We start from the raw sequence: 23,215 nt of genomic DNA, 5'->3' as shown, positions 1-23,215 counted from the left end.
TCCATGACATGTTTATATTTGAGCTAACGAGGCGTCCAGAGAACAAAGGTTTCCATTGTTCTGAATGAGAGATAAGTCCCCTTGAAAACCGTTACTGAACTGATTTTGGATATTTGTACTTTGATAACCATTAATCTGCCCTTCAATGGGGATTCTTCAATTCCCGCCAAATTATGAGTGACCTCATTGTGGGCACAGCGCTCCAGCTGCACCGTTCAGGATCCCAGCATCTGCATGTAAACGCACAATGGCGCACACAGCAGCAAGCTGAGACAGCGATGACAGTTTAATTTGGAACGTGTCTGAGAGCTCATATGAGGCTGAAGGATCGGTTTATGTTGTATCTGTTAGAAGTTTAGGAATTAGGTGCGTCAATACGTCATACGGTCATGTAGCCAGTGGTGGACTGGGACTAAAAATCATCCCGGGACTCTCGACCGGCCCACTTCGGTACCGCTAGTAAATTGTCAACGGGGGGAGTGGGGGATGTGCTAGTGACTTATCCGACCGGCCCACTTCGGTACCGGCCCATCGGGATTCGTCCCGATGGCCAGTCCGCCACTGCACCCAGCCCAGCCCACGTAAACTGTCAACGGGGGGAGCCTCGCTGCGGGGAAACGGTGGACCTAGTGTCCTGATCGGAGTGGGAATAATAATAATAATAATAATCTGTGCATTTCATCCATTAATTTCACCAACATTGTGGTAAAAAAAAAAAACACGTTTAATCCATGTTGGTGTACTACAACTACAAAAAGCATCGGTTTGTTTTCTCATCAGGAAATGCAGACCGGCTCAAACAAACGATTTTTAAATCATCATCCTCACGATCATTTAATGTATCATATGTTCGCCGAATTGATATGAAAGCACTAATAAATGTAGTTTCATCCACTTGAGTTTACAACTACAAAAATAATCGATTTGTTTTTATATCACATCCTACGGGAGGAAATTCAGCAGCTCTCACTACCAATTTTTAATCCTAATTTAATCATCATCTTCACCACGATCATTTATGTTTATGTTCGCCGAATTGACATGAAAGCACTGACAAATATGAATATACTGTAGTCTACTTCATTCAAACGTTATTAACGTGCCTAAACTCAGTAATTCACAATTTCTACGCATGACAACACACTTTGTCCGTGTTTGGCTCTCACAGTGAAGCGTTCCCGCATTGACGTCACTTCCGGCTTCCCCCAAAAGCTGAGTTGAGTTGCCCAAAAAAATCAATTATTGCAGGTCTAACTGTAATTGTTTAAGTCTGCTGGTTCCAGCTGTTTTGTTTACTTTATTACAATTAAAATCAGAATATTTGATCCCAGGGTGGAATATCCCTCTATTTCACTTCCTGTTTCAGAAGTGCTGATTTTGGGTATAAAGCTTTAAAAAAATAAAAAGTTGATTAAAAATATGAATAAAAAAGGAGGGGGCTGAGCTCATGCGGGACCCGCCAGCTACTTTCTAAACTAAATACTGCCGTGATGAAACGCCATATCATGGATTATCAAGGATTATTTCTGAAACAGTATGGAGCTCAAAGGCTTTCTCTCTTGCCGGTTACAAGGCAAGTTCCTTTTTATTTCCTGCTTCTTCACACACATGCTTTCCAGTACAGGTTAGCTCTGAGTGTTAGCGATGCTAATTTAAACACCGACCATATTACGTCCAAAACAGTCGGGCATTGTTTCTGATAGCAACTTTCTGATAGTGGCGTGGGTCCACATTTCTGATATTACGTCCTATCGGACGCAAATCTGGATCAGCTCCGTTGTACCCCCGTTTTTAGAGAAAAGAGAGAAGGTTTTATTTTCTGACGTTGCGTGAGCTCCCTGACACACCGGGGACACATACTGTATGTATGTATAAAAGACATACAAAAGTGCATTTTGCATGATAGGTCCCCTTTAAGTTAAGGTTAAGTTATGCCCTGTTTTACAGTAAAAAACCCTACAAATCTTCAATATCTTTAAGTATATAAAACATCTTTATTGAGCATTAATGTTTTTATATCAAACTGTATTCTGTATCCCCTGGTTTCCATTGTGTTTTGAGCTTCTTGCAGCGTTTTGTATTTGCAGCGCTTTTAATAACACTGTGCATGTGTGTGCATCTTGGTGAAGGTGTTTCTTAATTTGCATGGGTTTTGGCACATTTGTGTTTTTTTATGTGCATCGTTTTTTAAACTGCAGCGCGATTCTCCAATGGAAATGTTTTCAGCCGTTGTGAAGCGTTTACACCTGTCGGCCACCGTATAAAAGGCCCTCTGGAGCCTGATTCTCTTCAAGAAAGGTAACTTGTTAAGTCTTGCTGATGGAATGTTTGATTCTCTGTTGGTAAAACAAAAGTATCAGTTTGGGGGGGGAGAACTTTTCCGAGGCTAAGGATTCTTGCATCGCTTCTGAAGGACTTGACTCGGAGGGACTTGTCCTACCAAGGAAGCATCCTCGACATTGAGAAACACACATAGAGTGGTGCAGTGACGTGTCCTAAAACCCGGAAGTAAGCTGCGCATGGGTTCCCTCGTCAAAAAAACAAAGGGGTTTCTCCATAGGATTTTGGAAAATAGCTCGAAATAAGGTCTGAGGATAACGAACCTGTTAGAATAATGCAAGTTTTGTTCAGCCGGAAAATATCCACATGTCTACCCTACTTTTATAATTTTCTAATCATAAATCGAATCGAAAGATTTATGATCGATAGATTTATGATTAGCATATGTTCGTTCATGATGGCTCATGTCAGTGATAGTGATCACATCGTTGCGAAATTATTAACCGAGTAATTTTCAAGATTGAGTTACAATGATAAATTGGAGTGGCAAAGGATCAGCAAAGGTAGGCCTAACCCCTAGATTCCACCGGGTCCGTCTGCGCCACGTTACGGCCGCGTTACGGCTGCGCCGCGGCGTTCACAGCGATCGCGGCCACTCTAATCAATGGGTGATATTCCACCAGACGCGCCACGTTACGGCTAGAAGCATCCCAGAAGCGTCCCAGAAGCGTCTCGGAACTGGGCTCCGCTAAAAATAGGTGGCTGGTCTATTTTCGACGCGACGTGAGGCGTTGCATAGCGCCGGGCAGGAAGTGGACCGGTCATAGCATCCAGTCAATCCCCAAAGTAAACACATTTTGCAGACCCTATCACTCCGTAGTCTTTCAAGTAGGAGAATAAAGGCCAGCGTTCTCCTCTGGTTTACAGGCACTGTGTAAATTATATATAGAATAATTATGATGATGAATGCATTTGTTTACCACTAAAATACAGCAACACATCTTTGACTCATGTCGTTTATAACAGGACTATTACAATTATTATTAACTTTGTCTGTACAAAGTAGCCTGTCCAGGAAATATGCCCAAATCATGAAAAACTGCGAGCCGTCACGCAAGACGCTCCGCTTCTGAAACGCGCCCGGTTGGGTATGGCGCTGGAGGAGGTCGGACCAAAACGGCGGCGCAGCCGGACCCGGTGGAATCCCGGGGTAAGTCATTTTCAATGTGGGCCGCCGTGCCGACTTCATTCATTTGTAATTGTTACTTGGCTGTCAGTGCCCTGTCATGATAGGTGTTTATATAAATGGTGTTGTTTTGTGTGGTAGAGGGTCGCTGTCATTAATGCGTTTTGCACCCTGGGCCGTTGTTTTGATATTCCGCTGAAGTATGCGCTGTGACGTAATAATTGTATCAGGTATAACTCTTCTTTTTTTCTTTTTTTTTAGGGAAGGGGGAGGGTCAGAGGGCCTAGGTATAAAAGTCACGGCTCGCCACTGTAATCACCAATGTCCAAAGAACGTTATGCTGCCGAATTGCTTAGCTTTTCTCCCATCCTCCATTGGCTTTTCTTCAACACTCAACTGCTTTGGCTCTATCTGATCCTGGTGTCAGCTTTAATGTTGCGTTCACACGGGACACAATGCAATTTTTGGGGGCCGCGCGATTACATGTAAAGTCAATCCAGAGACGCGGACAGACGCAAATTTGCTCCGACAGCGTTCATTAAGCGGTGGTTGAAGTGGGCTGCGTCAAACGCGAGAGTTACATTTTTTCAACTCGAGCGTCAAATTCACGTGACGCGTTCTCGCGAAAGCCAACCAGTTTTGGGATTCCCTCTGACGTCCCTCTGACGTCCTGCTGTTGATCAGTTGTAAAGATGGAAGAGATGATCGTTGTGGCTGTGAGTGGGTTCCCGGAGATTTACGATACAATTTTGTATATCTACCGGGACCGCAACAAAAAGGAACTGGCTTGGAGGACAATAAAAACCCAGACACGACGGCGTTTGTTGCTACGTTTGTAGGACTTCCACAGAATGTACAAAGCAGCAATATTTATTATATCCTCCATAGTCAAGGACAGAAATAACCAAAACGATCTTGCATGGAATTGTAAACAACCTCAACTGTCCGTCAACGGCGCGGCGCCTCAAAGGTATGTCTGTTTTGAATGACGTGATAAAACAAACTGCAAGCCGCGGTGAAACTTGCGCGATTGGAACGATGCGAATATTTGCATTGCGTCCAGTGTGAACACAGCATAAGTCAGGGGTGCCCAACCAGTCGAGCGCTATCGACCGGTCGATCGCAGGGAGATTCCCAGTCGATCACGAGATGTGTCTAAAAATAGAACAACAATATTCTGTTTTATCGTTAATGTCCTATAACATAATCTTCCTGTGCCAGAATAATGCACTTGAAGTTGAACGCATCAAAGCTTTGTGATTGGCGTGACCCCATGTGTCGGGGCGTGGCTGGTTGGCAGTGGGCACTAGTTCGCTGACGTTTTCCGTGTCAAGAGGAGTGACAGTCCGCACACACACAAGACCGCAATTATGGCAGAAGCAAAAAAGCCCAAAATATATCATTTTCACTCCGAGTGGGAAGATGATTATTTTTTAGTTTATTCCAATTCAAAGTCCATCTGTCTCATCTGCAATGCGAGCGTGGCTTTATCGAAGAGGGGTCATTTAGAGCGGCATTTCAAAACGGTGCAAAGACGGAATTCCCTCCTAATTATGCCCTAGGCTCTTCTGTTTGTTGCGTGCATATGCAACAGTTAAACATGTGAATACGTAATTATAAGTTCGTGAATGTTTAATTCATAATAAGTTGTGAATTTTAAAAGATGAGATTGTTTCATTTAATATTTTAAGTTTTGTTTCCCATGGGAACACCGTCCCGTTGCACGTCTTTTTTTACTTCCGGTAGCCTATGTATTTTCCACCCTCCGCGGACTGGCCATCTGTAGAATCTGGAGAATCACAGAACAGCTGGTCGTCAAGGAGCAGCTCAATTCGCTGACGGCCGTCACCGCCCTTAATTTTTTATGTTTTTGAAAGGCATCATTGAAGTTGACCCAAAAGAGGTCCACCGTGTCCCCGCAGCAAGGCTCCCCCCCAGTTGACAGTTCGCCCCCCCCCCCCCCCCCAACTCTCTATTTGGACTGGTAGATCTCGGCAGACTGGCAACTTTAAAAGTAGCTCTTGGTTCAAAAAAGGTTGGGCACCCCTGCTCTAAGTGCTCATGCGCATTCATCATGCCGAATGTTGTTTTTATTACGAGACTGCGTTTACAGAATCAGAGAGTGAGTGGGAGAGAAAATCTACAGTATGGTAATATTTATCTGTGAAGACAACACAAGTGGATGTTAGGACTCTGCACTGCAGACACCACAAAACATGGAGGACACGGAGGAGTAACTCTCTTACACAAGACTGGAGATTCAGTGTTTCTGATTCAAACTGAGTCGTGTGGTGCAGTGGATAGAGCGTTGGTGTTGGGATCAAGGGAGCACAGGTTCAAACCCCACTGCAGTCAGCATGTCGTTGTGTCCCTGGGCAAGACACTTCATCCCAAATTGCTCCTGTGGGGATTGCCCACAGTATTGAGTATGTAAGTCGCTTTGGATAAAAGCGTCTAACTAGTAACATGTAATGTAATGGAGTGAGGCCTCCACAGTGTGAAAACACAGGAAAGTGAACAAGTTCCTTCAGGGCCGTGGGAAGTAGGGGTGCTGAGGGTGCTGCAGCACTCCCTGATGGAGGACAGGGAATCTGCACGTCCACAAGATTAAATGGAAATATAATACAAAAAAACGAATTTTCAGCCCTGATGTAAGAACATTCATAATTAAGTAAAGATAACACCCTTTTCACCCCGGTTACAGTTTCCATTTGCCCTGTACGATGAAAGTGGGGGATGTTGGCTTATCAGGCGCCCGCAGCTCACACACAGGAAATATATCAGCTGTCTGGACAGGACTGATAGCCAGACAGACTGAGAGGCTCAGTGAGGTAAATGACTGAGTGTTTAGATAGTTCACTTTAGTCTAAGTTATCTCAGAGGGTCTCAAACGGTTTGTTAACAATTTATGTAAACAAATATTTCCAAGGCACACCTTTATAATTATTGGGATAAATAAAAACAGGTTTGAAATCATTCCAGTGCATACTATAGGACATTAAAGCAGAAATATTGTTTAAATCTGGAGAGATTAAAGAATATGCATAAATAAATAAATGTTAACTGGTAAAATAAGAAATAAATGAACAACAAAAATAAAATAAGTTACATTTACTTGTTATTGGCTATGTTAGGTTATTGGTTATGTCCACATACTTATTTGATTATTAAAATGTAAACCGATCTTTTCGATATGGGTGTTTAGAGTTGTACCCCTTAGATCTAGTCTCTGGCAATTCAGCTCAAAGTGCACCAGATTGAAGCATTTTACTTTATAATGTTGAAAAAAAATCTTCCCCTCTGACCCCCCTAGAGGATGTGATCCCCACAGCACCCCCCATTTGAAACATGTTCCCACGGCTATGAGTTCCTTTATCATGACATCACACACTGCTGACGAGCATTCTTTACACAATATTAACTTTGGTCGAAAAAGAGTTGAGCAAATTTTAGTGTGAACTGTGTAATAATAATAATAATAGTACATTTATGTATTATTGCAACTTTCACCGAAATAGAATTCACAAAGTGCTTCACAAGTAAGAACAAAAGTTAAAATAAAGACCACAGAAACATGAATACAATAACCACATGAGGCATACATTTAAAATCAACATAAAAACAAACACAAACCACGTGGAATCCTGAAAGGAACAAACATAATAACAGAACACATCACACACATTTCAAATAGAAATAAAAGCCAATGTAAAAAGATGGGTCTTCAGTAGTTTTTAAAAAGCTTCTACAGAGACTGCAGAGCGGATGACTATAGGGAGAGAGTTCCACAGTGTTGGAGCACCACCTGAAAGGCACGGTCACCTTTAGTTTTTAGACAAGACCGTGGGACAGCCAGTAGGCCCTGGTCTGAAGACCTAAATGACCTACTGGCGATGTAAGGATGGAGAAGGTCACTTATATATTCCGGTGCATTTCCACGCAGGGCTCTATATGTAATAATCAGAACCTTAAAATCAATTCTAAAACGAGTTGGGAGCCAATGTAAGGATTTAAAAAATTGTGGACCTGGTTAACAGTCTTGCAGCAGAATTCTGTACAATTTGTAGACGGTATGAGTATCATATTAAGTACTTTGTGATATTATTATTATCTGCAAGGGTGGGAGGGTTACTTTAAACATGTAATCTGTTACAATAAATAGTTACGTGTCAAAACATCTAACCAGTAACATAATCTGAGTATCACAATATAAAGGAATGTAATCTGATTACTTTCTGTTACTGTTGGATTACCTCAATATAAAATGCAATGCAAATAAAAAATAGGGAAAATAAATAACAATAAGATGTTTTTTACTTAAGTATATGTAACAATGTTAACCTTAGAAAAAGAAGAAACCAACATACTTCATATCTAAAATGTAGTAACATTAAAGGTCCCATGTCATGGCCATTTCTACTGATCATAATTCCATTGTTGAGGTATACTAAAATAGATTTAAACTGTGCAATTTTCCAAACTCACATTGGTTTCTCATACAGTATCTCTGTAAAGTATGTGTATTATTCACGTATATGAATAGGCAAGGCAAGGCAAGTTTATTTATATAGCACTTTTCTGTATGCGACAATTCAAAGTGCTTTACAAAACTAATTAAAATACTTTTTAGGAATACATACAGTAAAAACACATATACAATGGCCTTTTACAACAGGCATTACAAAGCAAAGATAATAAAATAATTTAAATAAACACCACAGGTATACAATACATGTTTAAAAGGCATACTGTCGTTCGAATATGATCATCTCAATTAAAAGCAGCCAAAGAGATATGTTTTTAGTCTTGATTTAAAAATAGTAAGCGTTTCTGCAGACGTGCATGATTTGGGTAGTTTATTCCAGAGCGTCGGGGCATAATAGCTAAATGCTGTCTCTCCATGTTTTGTTTTTACTCTCGGAACCGATAGCAGACCCGTCCCAGGAGACCTGAGGCACCTTGATGGCTCGTAATTATGCAGGAGTTCAACAATATACTTTGGTCCTAAACCATGTAATGATTTAAAAACTAGCAATAGTTCTTTAAAATCTATTCTTTGGCCGACTGGAAGCCAATGTAGAGATTTCAGAACAGGAGTGATGTGATCCACTTTTCTAGTGTCAGTGAGTACTCGAGCAGCAGCGTTCTGAATCAGCTCCAGCTGATGGATTTTTTTGTCAGCCCTGTGAATACACTATTGCAGTAGTCGAGTCTACTAAAGATAAAAGCATGGACAAGCTTTTCTAAGTCCTGTTGTGACATTAGTTTTTTAATCCTCTATATATTCTTCAGGTGATAATAAACAGACCTAATGACTGTTGTAATGTAACTGTTAAAATTCAGGTCTGAGTCCATCACTACACCTAGATTTCTGGCTTTATTAGTGGTTTTGTAGTCTGCTGACTGAAGCTCTGCGATTACTTTTAATCGGTCCTTCTTTTGCTCCAAAAACAATGATCTCAGTTTTTTGTTTGTTTAGTTGGAGAAAGTTCTGAGTATCCAGTCAGTGATTTGCTCAATGCACTTGCTCAGTGTTCTAATCGGAGAATAGTCTCCTGGTGTGATTTTAAAATAAATCTGGGTGTCGTCTGCATAGATCTGATAGCTTAGATAGCTCTTTTTAATAATTTCAGCCAGAGGTAGCATATAAGTAGTATTATTCATGCCGCATCCACCACATTGGTATGCATAAAAAAGTGAAAGGTGGCCCCGCCCCCAATTATGCAAATGAGCTAAGTCCCGCCTCCCATTTGTCCGAGGTGTGATATCCCAAGTAGGTAAGATATCCCAAGTAGGTGTGAGATCCGTTGTTAGGAGGGGTGATGTGTATTCACAGGTGTGAAATGCCCCCACTGTAGCGCCTTATGGTGCTTAATAAAAAAATGCTGTTTCAATCACATTAGTATGCATAAAAAGTGACAGGTGGGGCCCGCCCCCAATTATGCTAATGATGTCCGCCACCGTCCCCCTCACACCCCTTCCTGTCTCCCCCCGACCCTCACCCCCGTCCTTTGACTGTGATGTCAGAAGACAGTGGGGGTGGAGCTAGATCAAAAAAAAAGAAATCCGTGCAGACTAAATAAAAAGCCACTCATTTCCACTCATTAAGTCAACTTTCAAAAAAGAAAAATGGCCAAGAGACACATCGATATGGGTTTAATTAGCGAGACGCCTGTGACAACATACAGCCATCCGGTGGGAGCACCAATCAAGAAACGGATGCAATATATGTGCCGGGTTCAAACACCTCCGGTTGAGGACCTTGAAGAGAAATGGCTTCTGGAAAATGAAAATGTTTGGGGCACGTGTTCAGCTATATGGCGAATGAACTGCATTTCTACAATCTGAAGAATGGAGAAACGTATGGACCCCGCAGTGTTAAAGCGACGTTGACCTCAACAGATTGGGCTGTGTTAACTCTGGTGTCTTCCAGAGATCTCCAAGCAACCATTGTATCTGAAGAAGTATTGCATCAAGAAACCACCGTGGAACCATTGGTGTACAAGATATGTGCAACAAAAAGCAAAGAAACGCAAACAAAAAGCGAGATCAAAGAAGAGTTTTCACCGCTACCCCTCAATGTGGAGGAAGAAGAAGAAGGAGATATCCCCCCGCCGCCAGAAGTGAGAAGAGTCCTGACAAGCACCGTCTGGGAAACTAAAAGCGGACCATCTGGGCGATGGTATTACCGCGCAAGCCGTTTGGTGACGCTGAAGTATTTCAACTCTACATGTGTGGTTTTTCAAACATCCTTGCGGGTGCCTCTGACTGCTTGGCTGAAAATGATTGATGAAAAATCTACAAAGCTTAAAGAACTTTTTAAACAGAGTCAGACATCGATGGACATTATACAGGTGAAAAAGACTCTCACTTTTGCAGATGACTCCTCCTCCCACTCAGCATAACAAGTCACACCCTCCTCACCAGATCATTTAAAACTAAGTACCCCTCAAAGAAAAGCATTGTGTTTTCTACCTATTTAAAAGAGCGTCTGGGTTGTCTTACGAAAATGTGTTATCTCTGTCTCAAGATGATGTGATAAAAAATTATGCTGCTGTAACGAATTTTGTGAAAAAATACCAACGGTGTGAGAGACGTCATAAAGACACTCATTTTAACCACAGTGTTTGTTCTCTACAAATGTTTAAAGATTGTTACAAAATGTAAAAAATTAAAATAAAAAGGTCTGGAGAAAAAATTAATTCAGGTGACTTTGTCTTTATTAGGAAAAAATATATATAATACAAATGGTTGAGGGGGTAAAATGTAACCATCTTGGACTTAATATTCTAACCCTTCTTATTCTTTTCTTCGTAAGCGGGGCACTCGGAGGTTCTTCCTCCTCTGCAGATATCACTGGCTGTTGCATAATGTGAAATACCTCGTTTCTTCAATAAGGCTTGAAAAACTTTGTTAAAGAATTATTTCCCTGCGTCTGTTTGTATCTTTTTAGGAATCTGACTTTTGTGAACTAATGTTTTAATTATTTTATTAACTACAAGGAAGTCTCTTTGAAGAGGGTATGAATAGTTTAAAGATCTTAATGCCCCCTTGATCATGTCTTTTTTTTTTTTAAAGACTGTTTCTCTACAAGTTTGTGATTTTAACACTTTTTACTGACACTCGGCAGATTTGTGTGTAATTCTCTCACAAATGAACAGTAAGTCTCTTACTTTTTGGATAGAGTTTTTATGTATGACAGCTTTACAACTGGTAGAAAGTTAAGTTCTTTTTCTGAACAGATTTTCTTTAAGACTGTGACTCTTAAAACACCATCCCCCAGAGAGCCAGACATACTCATCCCCTTTTCAACGACCCCCTGCAGCAGCTCAGGTGTGAAACCCCCATACAGAATGTCAGTCACTGTGTAAAACTTTTATTTTCTTAAAGACTGTGACTCTAAAAGGCAAATTTGTGATTTTAACACTATTTCGATGAAACAATGCAGTCTTGATAACTTGACTTGACTAACATTACTTTTTAAAATATATTCTTTTTAGATGCTTTACATTGATTTCTTTCAGGTTATTTTAACACAACATTACTTTTTGGATTTGTGTGTTTAATTATCTCACAAAGGAACTGTAGGATACACTTTTATGTATGCAAAACCTTAAACATTTTTGAAAATAAAATACTTTGTCTGAATACATTTTCTTTAAAGGCACTTTTGATTTTAACACTATTTCAATGGAGTAATCCAGTTTTGTTGACATCAATGCTTTGCTCTCTTTTCTTGTGTTACTAAGATGCTTTTAGTTACACTTTAATGGATGCAAAACTTTATAACCTGGTAAAATATTCATTAATTTGTAAGGAATTTGGTTTCTTTCTGTTTCTCTAAAAGGCAAGTTTGTGATTTTAACACTGTTTCGATTAAACAATGCAGTCTTGATAACTTGACTTGACTAACATTAATTTTTTAAATATATGTTTTTTAGATGCTTTACTTTGATTTCTTTCATGTTATTTTAACACAACATTACTTTTTTCATATTTTTTCAACGTACTGTGATATTTTGTTTTTGTCTTTCTCTCCTTTTTCCATTATATTTTTGAAAAACTACATAGTGATTTTTAGCAAAAAATACAACATGCAACTAATACATTATACAATATTATGACTTTTTGTACCTACTTTTTGTACCGTACTTGTACCTTTTTTGTTGTTGTTGTAGGGCTTCAAGATATTTTGCATGTCATGCATAAACACGGTATCATCTTTCTTGAAACTGACGTGCTGTCCGTTTTACAAACAAGTTATTTTTCTGCTTCTTCATCCTCTGAATTTTCCTCCCCCGTCCCTCTTCCTTCAGCCAGCACAACAAGAATCAAGGTGGATCTGTGAAATGAAACACCTCTTCCCAAAGCGTGACTTCCCTATTGAAGTCATGCGTCTAGGGCAGTAGGTTCTAAACCGATTGGCCAGATATACTAACATGCAGAACGTACGGTATGTTTGAAAAAGACTAACCATTTATCCAGTTCAAGCTGTCTTTAAGATGTGACATCGCGCTCTGACTATTTCCCGTAAAATCGTGACAAACTATTACTTGTTCTTTAATTTGACCTCTTGCTGCTTGGTTGAAAATGATGGATGAAAAAGAACTTTTTTAAAAGAGTCAAACAGCGAGGGACATTATACTGGTGAAAAAACTCTCAATTCTACAGATGACTCCCCCCACTCAACGCAATAAGTCCCACCCCACTCAGCAAATCATCTAAAACGAAGGACCCCACTAAGACGACCGTTGAAAACTAGCCATCGATCTGAGAAAAAACAAGTCTGATGTAGCCTACCCTTATTATCACCAGGATAACGGATATGATTACACACACAAATCTAAAAAGTAATGTTGTGTTAAAATAACATGAAAGAAATCAATGTAAAGCATCTAAAAAACATATATTTAAAAAAGTAATGTTAGTCAAGTCAAGTTATCAAGACTGCATTGTTTCATCGAAACAGTGTTAAAATCACAAATGTGCCTTTTAGAGTCGAAGTCTTTAAGAAAATAAAAGTTTTACACAGTGACTGACATTCTGTATCGGGGTTTCACACCTGAGCTGCTGCAGGGGGGCATTGAAAAGGGGATGAGTATGTCTGGCTCTCGGGGGGATGGTGTGTTAAGAGTCTCTCTCCTAGGCAGTCATCCATAGGAATCCCGAACCCAATAAAATACCCAATATTAACGGTGTGTGTGTCTGCCCAAGGACAATTTAAGGTAAAACCTAATAGAGGTGTCATACATAATAACCTAATAAAAGTAAATGTAACAACTACTACAGTGCAACAAAACAGGAAGATTAAATGTGGTCTCTTAAACATAAGATCTCTAGCATCTAAAGCAATATTGGTAAATGATTTAATATCAGATTATAATATTGATATATGCTGTCTCACTGAAACTTGTTTGAGACATGAAGAATATGTCAGCATAAATGAGGCCACTCCACCCAGCCATATCAATACTCATATTGCCCGAGGCACGGGCCGAGGAGGTGGAGTTGCAGCAATCTTTGACTCAAGTTTACTTATCAATACTAAACAAAAATTAAATTATACCTCCTTTGAAAGCCTCGTTTTTAGTCTTACGCATCCGACCTGGAAAACTTTGCAGCCAATCTTATTTGTTACAGTGTACCGTGCACCAGGTCCTTATTCAGAATTCTTATCAGAATTCTCTGAGTTGTTATCAGCTTTGGTGCTTAAAACAGATAAAGTAATTATCGTAGGTGACTTTAATATTCATGTTGACGATGATAAAAATAGCCTTACTGTTGCATTTAACTCTATATTAGATTCTGTTGGTTTCTGTCAGAGTGTAAATAAACCAACCCACTGCTATAATCACACTCTTGACCTTGTTCTGACTTATGGTATTGAAATTGAGCAACTATTAGTCGAACCGCATAATCCTGCTTTATCCGACCATTTCTTAGTAACTTTTGAAGTACTGTTACTAGACTACAAAGCATTAGCCAAAAGCTCCTGCAGCAGAAACCTATCTGTTAGTGCTATAGCCAAATTTAAGGAAGAGATTCCACCAATACTTAACTCGATAGGATGTCTGCATGTAAGGAGGAAACTTATAAAAAATGTACACCACCCCAAATTGATCATGTTGTTGATAGTGCTACAGATGCGCTGCGAATAAAATTAGACTCTCTTGCTCCTTTGAAAAAGAAGAAAATAAAACAACATAGATTAGCTCCATGGCATAATACCGAAACCCGCAAAATAAAGCAAAAGTCGAGACAACTTGAAAGGATATGGCCTTCCACTAAACTTGAAGAATCTCGTTTAATTTGGCATATTACTCTCAATGAATATAAGAAAGCACTGCGTAAAGCGAGAGCAGCATACTACTCTTCATTAATAGATGAGAATAAGAATAATGCAAGATTTCTTTTCAGCACTGTAGCCAGGCTGACAGAGAGCCACAGCTCGACTGAGCCTTCTATTCCCATAGCACTCAGTAATGATTTTATGTGCTTTTTTAACGATAAAATTGTTACTCTTAGAAACAAAATCAATGACCTCTTGCCTTTGACCAGTATAGTGTTATCAACAGCTCCCGGAAACGTAAGTTCTAATATTACACTAGATAGTAAACTAGAATGCTTTTCAGCCATAAACCTTGAACAATTAAATTCAATGATTCTCTCTTCTAAACCATCATCGTGTATCTTAGACCCGATTCCAACTAAGCTGTTAAAATAAGTTTTTTCATTAATTAGCACTTCTTTATTAAATATTATGAATATGTCTTTATTATCAGGCTATGTTCCACAATCATTCAAAGTAGCAGTGATAAAACCGCTTCTTAAAAAGCACAACCTCGATCCAGAGGTTTTAGCCAACTATAGACCTATTTCTAATCTTCCGTTACTCTCAAAAATTCTTGAGAAAGCAGTCGCAAAACAGCTGTGTGATTACTTAAAAAACTATGATTTATTTGAAGATTTTCAGTCTGGCTTTAGAACACATCATAGCACAGAGACAGCTCTGGTTAAAGTCACAAATGACATTCTAATAGCCTCAGACAAGGGACTTGTCTCTATTCTTGTCTTGCTCGATCTTAGTGCTGCATTTGATACTATCGACCATGATATCCTATTGCAAAGACTAGAGCACTTAGTTGGCATACAGGGAACTGCTTTAGGCTGGTTTAGGTCCTATCTATCTGAACGCTCTCAGTTTGTACGTGTCAACGATGAATCTTCCATGCAAACCAAAGTTAGCCATGGAGTGCCACAGGGCTCAGTGCTTGGACCTATTTTGTTCACACTATATATGCTTCCGTTAGGCAATATTATAAGGAATCATTCTGTAAACTTTCATTGTTATGCGGATGATACTCAACTATATTTATCAATCAAGCCTGATGAAATTAATCATCTAAATAAAATTCAAGACTGCCTCAAGGACGTGGATGACCTTACATTTTTTCATGTTAAACACGACCAAAACTGAAGTTATTGTACTTGGCCCGAAGAATCTAAGAAACCGATTATCTAAAGATATACTAACTATGGATGGCATTAATTTGGCCTCCAGTGAGACTGTAAGGAATCTTGGTGTTATATTTGATCAGGATTTATCCTTGAACACCCACATAAAATCAATTTCAAGGACCGCCTACTTCCATCTACGTAACATTGCAAAAATCAGGCATATCTTGCCTCAAAACGATGCAGAGAAACTAGTCCATGCATTTGTTACTTCAAGGCTGGATTATTGTAACTCCTTATTATCGGGGTGTACCAAGAAGTCAGTCAAGTCGCTTCAGCTGATTCAAAATGCTGCAGCTCGTGTACTACCCAGAGTTAGGAAAAGGGACCACATTACTCCTGTTCTGGCTGACTTACACTGGCTCCCTATAGAACACAGAATATAATTTAAAATTCTTCTTCTCGCCTACAAAGCCCTTAATGGGCAGGCGCCATCTTACCTTAAAGAACTCATTATACCCTATTGTCCTACTAGGGCATTGCGTTCCAAGAATGCAGGGTTGTTGGTTGTTCCTAGAGTCTCTAAAAGTACAATGGGAGCCAGAGCCTTTTCTTATCAAGCTCCACTTTTGTGGAATCAGCTTCCAGTTTGTGTTCGGGCGGCAGACACCCTATCCGTTTTTAAGAGTGCGCTTAAGACCTTACTTTTTCATAAAGCTTATAGTTAGGGCTGATTAGATTCAGCCCCTAGTTTTGCTGATATAGGCTTAGTTTGTCTGGGGACATCTTACTTCTTCCTTCTCTCTGTCTATACCTGTGTACTCTCATGTTCCGATTAACCCAGCTTCCCCAAATTTCTTTCTTTTTGGTGTCTATATACGCCGGGATCCGGAGTCATGGATGATCCTGCGGTCCTGTGTCATGGATCGCAAGTCCTGGATCTTGAGTCGTGGCTGTGGTCCTGGATCATAAGTCCTGGATGGATATCCTCGTGGATTCATCTTCCTATTATACACAAATGCATTTCCAAACATTTGGACTATCTATGTTGCAAATGTATTATCTTTTCAATTTACACACGGCATCTATTGCACGTCTGTCCGTCCTGGGAGAGGGATCCCTCCTCTGTTGCTCTCCCTGAGGTTTCTCCCATTTTTCCCTTTAAACTGTGGGTTTTGTCTGGAAGTTTTTCCTTGTAAGATGTGAGGGTCTAAGGACAGAGGGTGTCGTATTGTCATACTGATATTCTGTACAAACTGTGAAGTCCACTGAGACAAATGTAACATTTGTGATATTGGGCTATATAAATAAACATTGATTGATTGATTGATTGAAGAGTCACAGTCTTAAAGAAAATCTGTTCAGAAAAAGTACTTAACTTTCTACCAGTTGTAAAGTTGTCATACATAAAAACTCTATCCAAAAAGTAAGAGACTTACTGTTCCTTTGTGAGAGAATTACACACAAATCTGCCGAGTGTCAGTAAAAAGTGTTAAAATCACAAACTTGCCTTTTAGAGAAACAGTCTTTTAAAAAGAAAAGACATGATCAAGGGGGCATTAATATCTTTAAACTATTAATACCCTCTTCAAAGAAACTTCCTTGTAGTTAATACAATAATTAAAACATTAGTTCACAAAAGTCAGATTCCTAAAAAGATACAGACGCAGGGAAATAATTCTTTAACAAAGTTTTTCAAGCCTTATTGAAGAAACGAGGTATTGCACATTATGCAACAGCCAGTGATATCCGCAGAGGAGGAAGAACCTCCGAGTGCCCCGCTTACGAAGAAAAGAATAAGGAGAGTTAGAATATTAAGTCCAAGATGGTTACATTTTACCCCCTAAACCATTTGTATTATATTTTTGTTTTCCTAATAAAGACAGAGTCAACTGAATTAACTTTGTCTCCAGACCTTTTTATTTTTATTTTTTACATTTTGTAACAATCTTTAAAAATGTGTAGAGAACAAACACTGTGGTTAAAATGAGTGTCTTTATGACGTCTCTCACACCGTTGGTATTCTTTCACAAAATGCGTTACAGCAGCATAATTTTTTATCACATCATCTTGATACAGAGATAACACATTTTCGTACGACAACCCAGACGCTCTTTTACATAGGTAGAAAACACAATGCTTTTCTTTGAGGGGTCCTTAGTTTTAAATGATCTGGTGAGGAGGGTGTGAACTTGTTATGCTGAGTGGGAGGAGGAGTCATCTGCAAAAGTGAGAGTCTTTTTCACCTGTATAATGTCCTTCGATGTCTGACTCTGTTTAAAAAGTTATTTAAGCTTTGTAGATTTTTCATCAATCATTTTCAGCCAAGCAGTCAGAGGCACCCGCAAGGATGTTTGAAAAACCCCACATGTAGAGTTGAAATACTCCAAAACAAAATCATCAGAGGTGTCCTTCCCCAGCGTCACCAAACGGCTTGCGCGGTAATACCATCGCCCAGATGGTCCACTTTTAGTTTCCCAGACGGTGCTTGTCAGGACTCTTCTCACTTCTGGCGGCGGGGGGATATCTCCTTCTTCTTCTTCCTCCACATTGAGGGGTAGCGGTGAAAACTCTTCTTTGATCTCGCTTTTTGTTCGCGTTTTTTTGCTTTTTGTTGCACATATCTTGTACACCAATGTTTCCACGGTGGTTTCTTGATGCACTACTTCTTCCGATACAATGGTTGCGTGGAGATCTCTGGAAGACACCAGAGTTAACACAGCCCAATCTGTTGAGGTCAACGTTGCTTTAACACTGCGGGGTCCATACGTTTCTCCATTCTTCAGATTGTAGAAATGCAGTTCATTCGCCATATAGCTGAACACGTATCCCCAAACATATCATTTTCCAGAAGCCATTTCTCTTCAAGGTCCTCGACCGGAGGTGTTTGAACCCGGCACATATATTGCATCCATTTCTTGATTGGCGCTCCCACCGGATGGCTGTAAGTTGTCACAGGCGTCTCGCTGATTAAACCTATATCGATGCGTCTCTTGGCCATTTTTCTTTTTTGAAAGGTGACTTAATAAGTGGAAATGACTGGCTTTTTATTTAGTCTGCACGGATTTCTTTTTTTTTTATCTAGCTCCACCCCCACTGTCTTCTGACATCACAGTCAAAGGACGGGGGTGAGGGGGCGGGGGGGAGACAGGAAGGGGTGTGAGGGGGACGGTGGGGGACATAATTAGCATAATTGGGGGCGCACCCCAGCTGTCACTTTGTATGCATACTAATGTGATTGAAACAGCATTTTTTTGATTAGGCACCATAAGGCGCTACAGTGGGGGCATTTCACACCTGTGAATACACATCACCCCTCCTCCCTACTTGGGATATCACACCTCGAACAAATGGGAGGCGGGACTTAGCGCATTTGTATAATTGGGGGCGGGGCCACATGTCACTTTTTTATGCATACTAATGTGATGGATGCGGCATGAATAATACTACTCATATACATATTAAAAAGCCTTGAGGAACCCCGCATGACATATTTGTCAAAGTTGATGTGTAGTTGCCTATTGAGACAACGTTTTTTCTGTCCTTTAAGTAGGTACAAAACCAATTTAGAGCTGTTGATGAAACTCCCACCCAGTTTTCTAGACGGTCTAACAATATGTTGTGTTCAACAGTTTCAAAGGCAGCGCTGAGAACTAATAATACTAAGACTGATATTCTGCCACTGTCTGTGTTTAAATGAATGTCATTTAAGACCTTTACAAGTGCAGTTTCAGTGCTGTGGTTAGTTCTAAAGCCCGACTGAAGCACATCAAAACCGTCAGTTAAAAACATGAAATGACTCAACTGTTGAAAAGCAACTTTTTCAATCAATTTGCTTAAAAAAGGAAGGTTTGATATTGGGCTGTAATTATTCATTACGGTTGTGTCTAAGTTATGCTTTTTTAGGAGCGGTTTAATTAGTGCAGTTTTCAGGGCTTGTCGAAATACATCTGATTGAAGAGAGTTGTTTACTATGTGTAGTATATCTGAGGCCATGCAGGGAAAACATCTGTCGGAATAATATCGAGGCTACAGGAGGAGGATTTCAGATGTTGAATAATGTCTTCCAGGTCTTTAGCATTTATCAGACGGAATTGTGACATGATGTCTGGATTGGCTTTAGGTGGACACAGGGACAAAACATTTGCTGTACCTGATGCAGAGGCACTGACTGCCTGTCTAATTTGCATGATTTTGTCAGTAAAGAAGGAGGCAAATTCATTGCAGGCCCTGGTGGATAGAAATTCTGGAGCTACTGACACTGGGGGGTTAGTTAGTCTGTCGACGGTAGCAAACAAAGCACGTGAGTTGTTTTTATTTTTGGTAATGATGTCAGAAAATAAAGACTGTCGTGCCCTTTTTTATTTCCTGATTATAGACGCAGAGTCTCTCTTTACATATTTCGAAGTAAACCTGGAGATTTGTTTTTCTCCACCTGCGTTCAGCTTTTTTGTTATTTTTGGTCTAACCAAGTTTCAGTTAAAAACATAAAATCCAGATTATGCTGGGTGATAACATCATTGATTAAAAATGATTGACCTGCTAAAGACCTGACATTTAATAGAGCCAGTTTAAATGTGTTTGATATACTATCACTCTGACCGCCCGTGATAGACCGTGGAACCATGGAACTTCTGTTAAATTTGACAAACTCAAACAGATGCTTTTGGACTTTCTTTTTCCAACCTGAGTCACCAACCTTCTGTGTATGTTGCTTAAAACAGAAATGGGTCGCTGTACTGGCATAGAAGCCTCTGTTCGTTGGGTGGCGCCAGAGAACGAGATGGCAGGCGTCAGCGGCATCGACGAAGAAGAAATGTTTCTAGCAGTGAAAACGGTGGCCTGAGATGACACCTGGAAAGGGGGGCGTGTGGAAATGGAGTGGAAATAGTCAGGGAGATGTCTGAACAGCGTGCTGCATTTTAGCCGCAAGCATGCGGCTACCCAACCTTCTGGGGTGGATTCCATCAGTGTTGAAGAGTGCGGGTCGGTCCCAGAATAGATTAAAATTGTCAATAAAACCTAAATCGTGAGCTCTGCAGGCGGATTGGAGCCAGGTGTGGAGGCTGAGGATCCTACTGAAACGCCCTGCTCCGCGGGCCAGTGTTGGGATCGGACCTGAGATAAAAACCGACTTTTCACAGCTCCGTAGAAGATTAAAAAGTTTCTCAAAATCATTTTTTGTCAGCTCTGACTGTTGGCGGGCTGTGTCATTCGAGCCAACGTGGACAATTAGTCTATTGACAGATGATGGGAGTGAGTGCAGCAGCCCCGGGAGTTTATCCAGGATTACCGGGACTGTGGCTCCAGGGAGGCAGCGTGTGGCTGCATTGAAGAATCTGATGTTTCTGGTTATGGAATGTGGTTGGGGTGAAAAGGGGACGAGGAGGTGCTGGTGATTGAGGTTGTGGTGACCGAGCAGGAGAGTGTTGAGACAGTAACAGCTGGGCTGGGAGAGGATTTCCTTGCTAGCTCAGGGCCTGGAAAACTTCCAGAGTGTCTCAGCACGGCCTCTTTGAGGAGTTTACGACGTGAGGAGGTCGCCAGACGGGATGAGGGACGCCGAGTTGACTTCACAGTGGAAGCATCAGCTGGATGGACCGGATCATCTGGACGGGTCAGTGCCAAAGGGTCGTGAAGCGGTTCTGAAGGCGTAGGCGAAGTCTCCCCATTCAATAAGCTCCTGCGCACCACCTCAGACCACGACTGCTGATGGCCAGACTTCGAGGAGTCGGAGGGCCGTGGATAGGTGGAAGGATCCCACAGAACTGTGTCATGGATAGTTGTACTGAAGGAGACAAGCTGTTTAGACTGCACCAATGCCACCTCCATGAGACTGGACATGAGAGAGTCTTTTTCTTTCAGCTCGTCAGAAAGCCATCGGATGTCCTTCTTAAGATCTGTTATCTGTGTATTAGCTCTCTGAAGTAGCACATAATCCCCAGGGTTTTTTGATGGCATTTTCGAGTGTAAAAGGTTAGGGCAATTACTGTCCCATGCACCAATGCCAAACTGCGTCAAGATATATAAGCAGGGGTGGCTATATGTTTGTAAGCAGGAGAGCTAGATGCTAACAGGTAGTGGGAGCCTGTAAAAAATGTGACTCTCTTCGTTAGCGGTCAGTTAAAGAATACAATGAATATTTACAGGTTGTGTACCCGAATCTCCCGCTGGTCCAAAGAAAGTAGGAACAGCATCGTTCTTCAGTGCCCCACGCTGTACATATCCGGCATGAATCGCTGAAAGGTTTTGGGAAGCTTTGTTTCGTGAAAGGGAAGAGGGTGTGGCCTCTGGTTATCCCCACGCCAGAGTACCCAGGAAGTAAACAATGGAAAATGACAAATCTCCAACGAGGCGGGGGGTGGCGCTCGTGAATTGTTGTTACAAAAACAGAGGGATTTTAGGTTGCAATAAGGCTGTTGACGGTCTTATTATGGGCTACATCCATTGATTGGTTTTGTTGGCAAAGCACACAGGCAAACTTAAGGAGCGCACACAGGGTGGAGATGTGGAGTGAGGTTGAGCGATAGAGAGAAAGGGAGAGAGAGATTGAGCGAGGCAGAGAGCGTGTGCAGTGGTCTGCTTGCGTACAGAGCAGGAGTTTTGTGAGAGAGCCGGCTTGAGAGTCAATTTATCTTCAAAATATAATTGATTGCCAGCCTCCCTTGTCCCTGCCTGGCTTGCTAGCTCGTTGGTAACGTAACTGATGTCTTCTAATGTGCCTGCATCTGGCGCTGAGTTGCAATATTCCTTTCATGAACCACTTCCTGATATCCATTGTTGCAGATAAATATAAATGATAACAGCCAAACTAACCTAGCAAGAGTAAACTGACAGGCTGCTGTGCCGCATCTCACCCACACGACTCAACCCAGCGAAAAACCAGTCTCGCGGCAGCCTTTCATTCAGAATGTCATAGCAAACAAAAAAAATGATATTTAACTAATCTTTCAACATCATTTAAAACAAAAATAAATATTAGGACAAAGCCCTACAAATAACAACAATAAACATAATAATAAAACAATTAAAATGTTGAATTCAGCCTTGATTAAAACATGGGGCCCGCCCATGAAGCCGGGTCTGCAGAAGGGGACGGGTAATAACCAGAAAAGCATGACATGGGACCTTTAATAGTTCACAAATGCTTTTTAAGCTTAATACATTAATCAAAAGCAAACTATATATTGTTTTCCTAAATCAGGTGTCCACCTACTGCAAAAGAAATACATTTAATATAAAGATGAATTAACGTAAATATAAACCATAAAGAAAATTCATTCAGTACGTCTTCCTGTAATATATCCATTTATTTCGGAATGTATGGTAATGCTTTAATCCTGCTATCAATCTCTTCTTTTATGTAACAGTAATCTGATTACTGTTTTTTTATGTAATTGTAATCGAATACAGTTACCTTTTTCTTGTATCCGGATTACATCATCCTGTTACATGTAATCCGTAACTCCCCAAGCCTCATTATCTTTCTGCTTTCACTTGAACCAGAGGCCCTTGCTGCCTTGTGCACTGAAATGGGTCAGGAGAAAGTTGGATTAGGAAATGATATCCTTATTGTGTCATATGTTCCTGTTTATAGCATGCACCGGGTCTGATATGCAAGCCAGATTCATTAGTCCTGAGAAGCCAGGACCTCACATATCAGAGGCTAGGCGGCAGGTCAGAGATCTGTAAGTGCTTCAGTGAAATCCTCCAGGGCGCACACTTCCATAGCTCCTGGCTTCACTTCCTGCTTCATTGTGCGGCTTTAGAACTGAGGACAAGATGAATGACAGG

At 40.7% G+C, this 23,215-nt stretch overlaps 1 long non-coding RNA gene across 1 annotated transcript in view; it reads left to right on the top strand.

Annotated features, from left to right (window-relative positions):
* Positions 1–7,871: 7,871 nt before the first annotated feature.
* LOC307039104 overlaps positions 7,872–23,215 on the top strand; it is a 514,347-nt gene continuing 499,003 nt past the window's right edge. Inside the window, exon 1 of the long non-coding RNA XR_013808139.1 lies at positions 7,872–7,967. This is a non-coding gene — a long non-coding RNA (uncharacterized lncRNA). The remainder of the gene's footprint in view (positions 7,968–23,215) is intronic.

The sequence above is a fragment of the Notothenia rossii genome (genome assembly GCF_949606895.1).
Source record: "Notothenia rossii genome assembly, chromosome: 5".
Lineage (NCBI taxonomy): Eukaryota > Metazoa > Chordata > Actinopteri > Perciformes > Nototheniidae > Notothenia > Notothenia rossii.
This window is presented reverse-complemented; position numbering and strand designations above follow the sequence as displayed.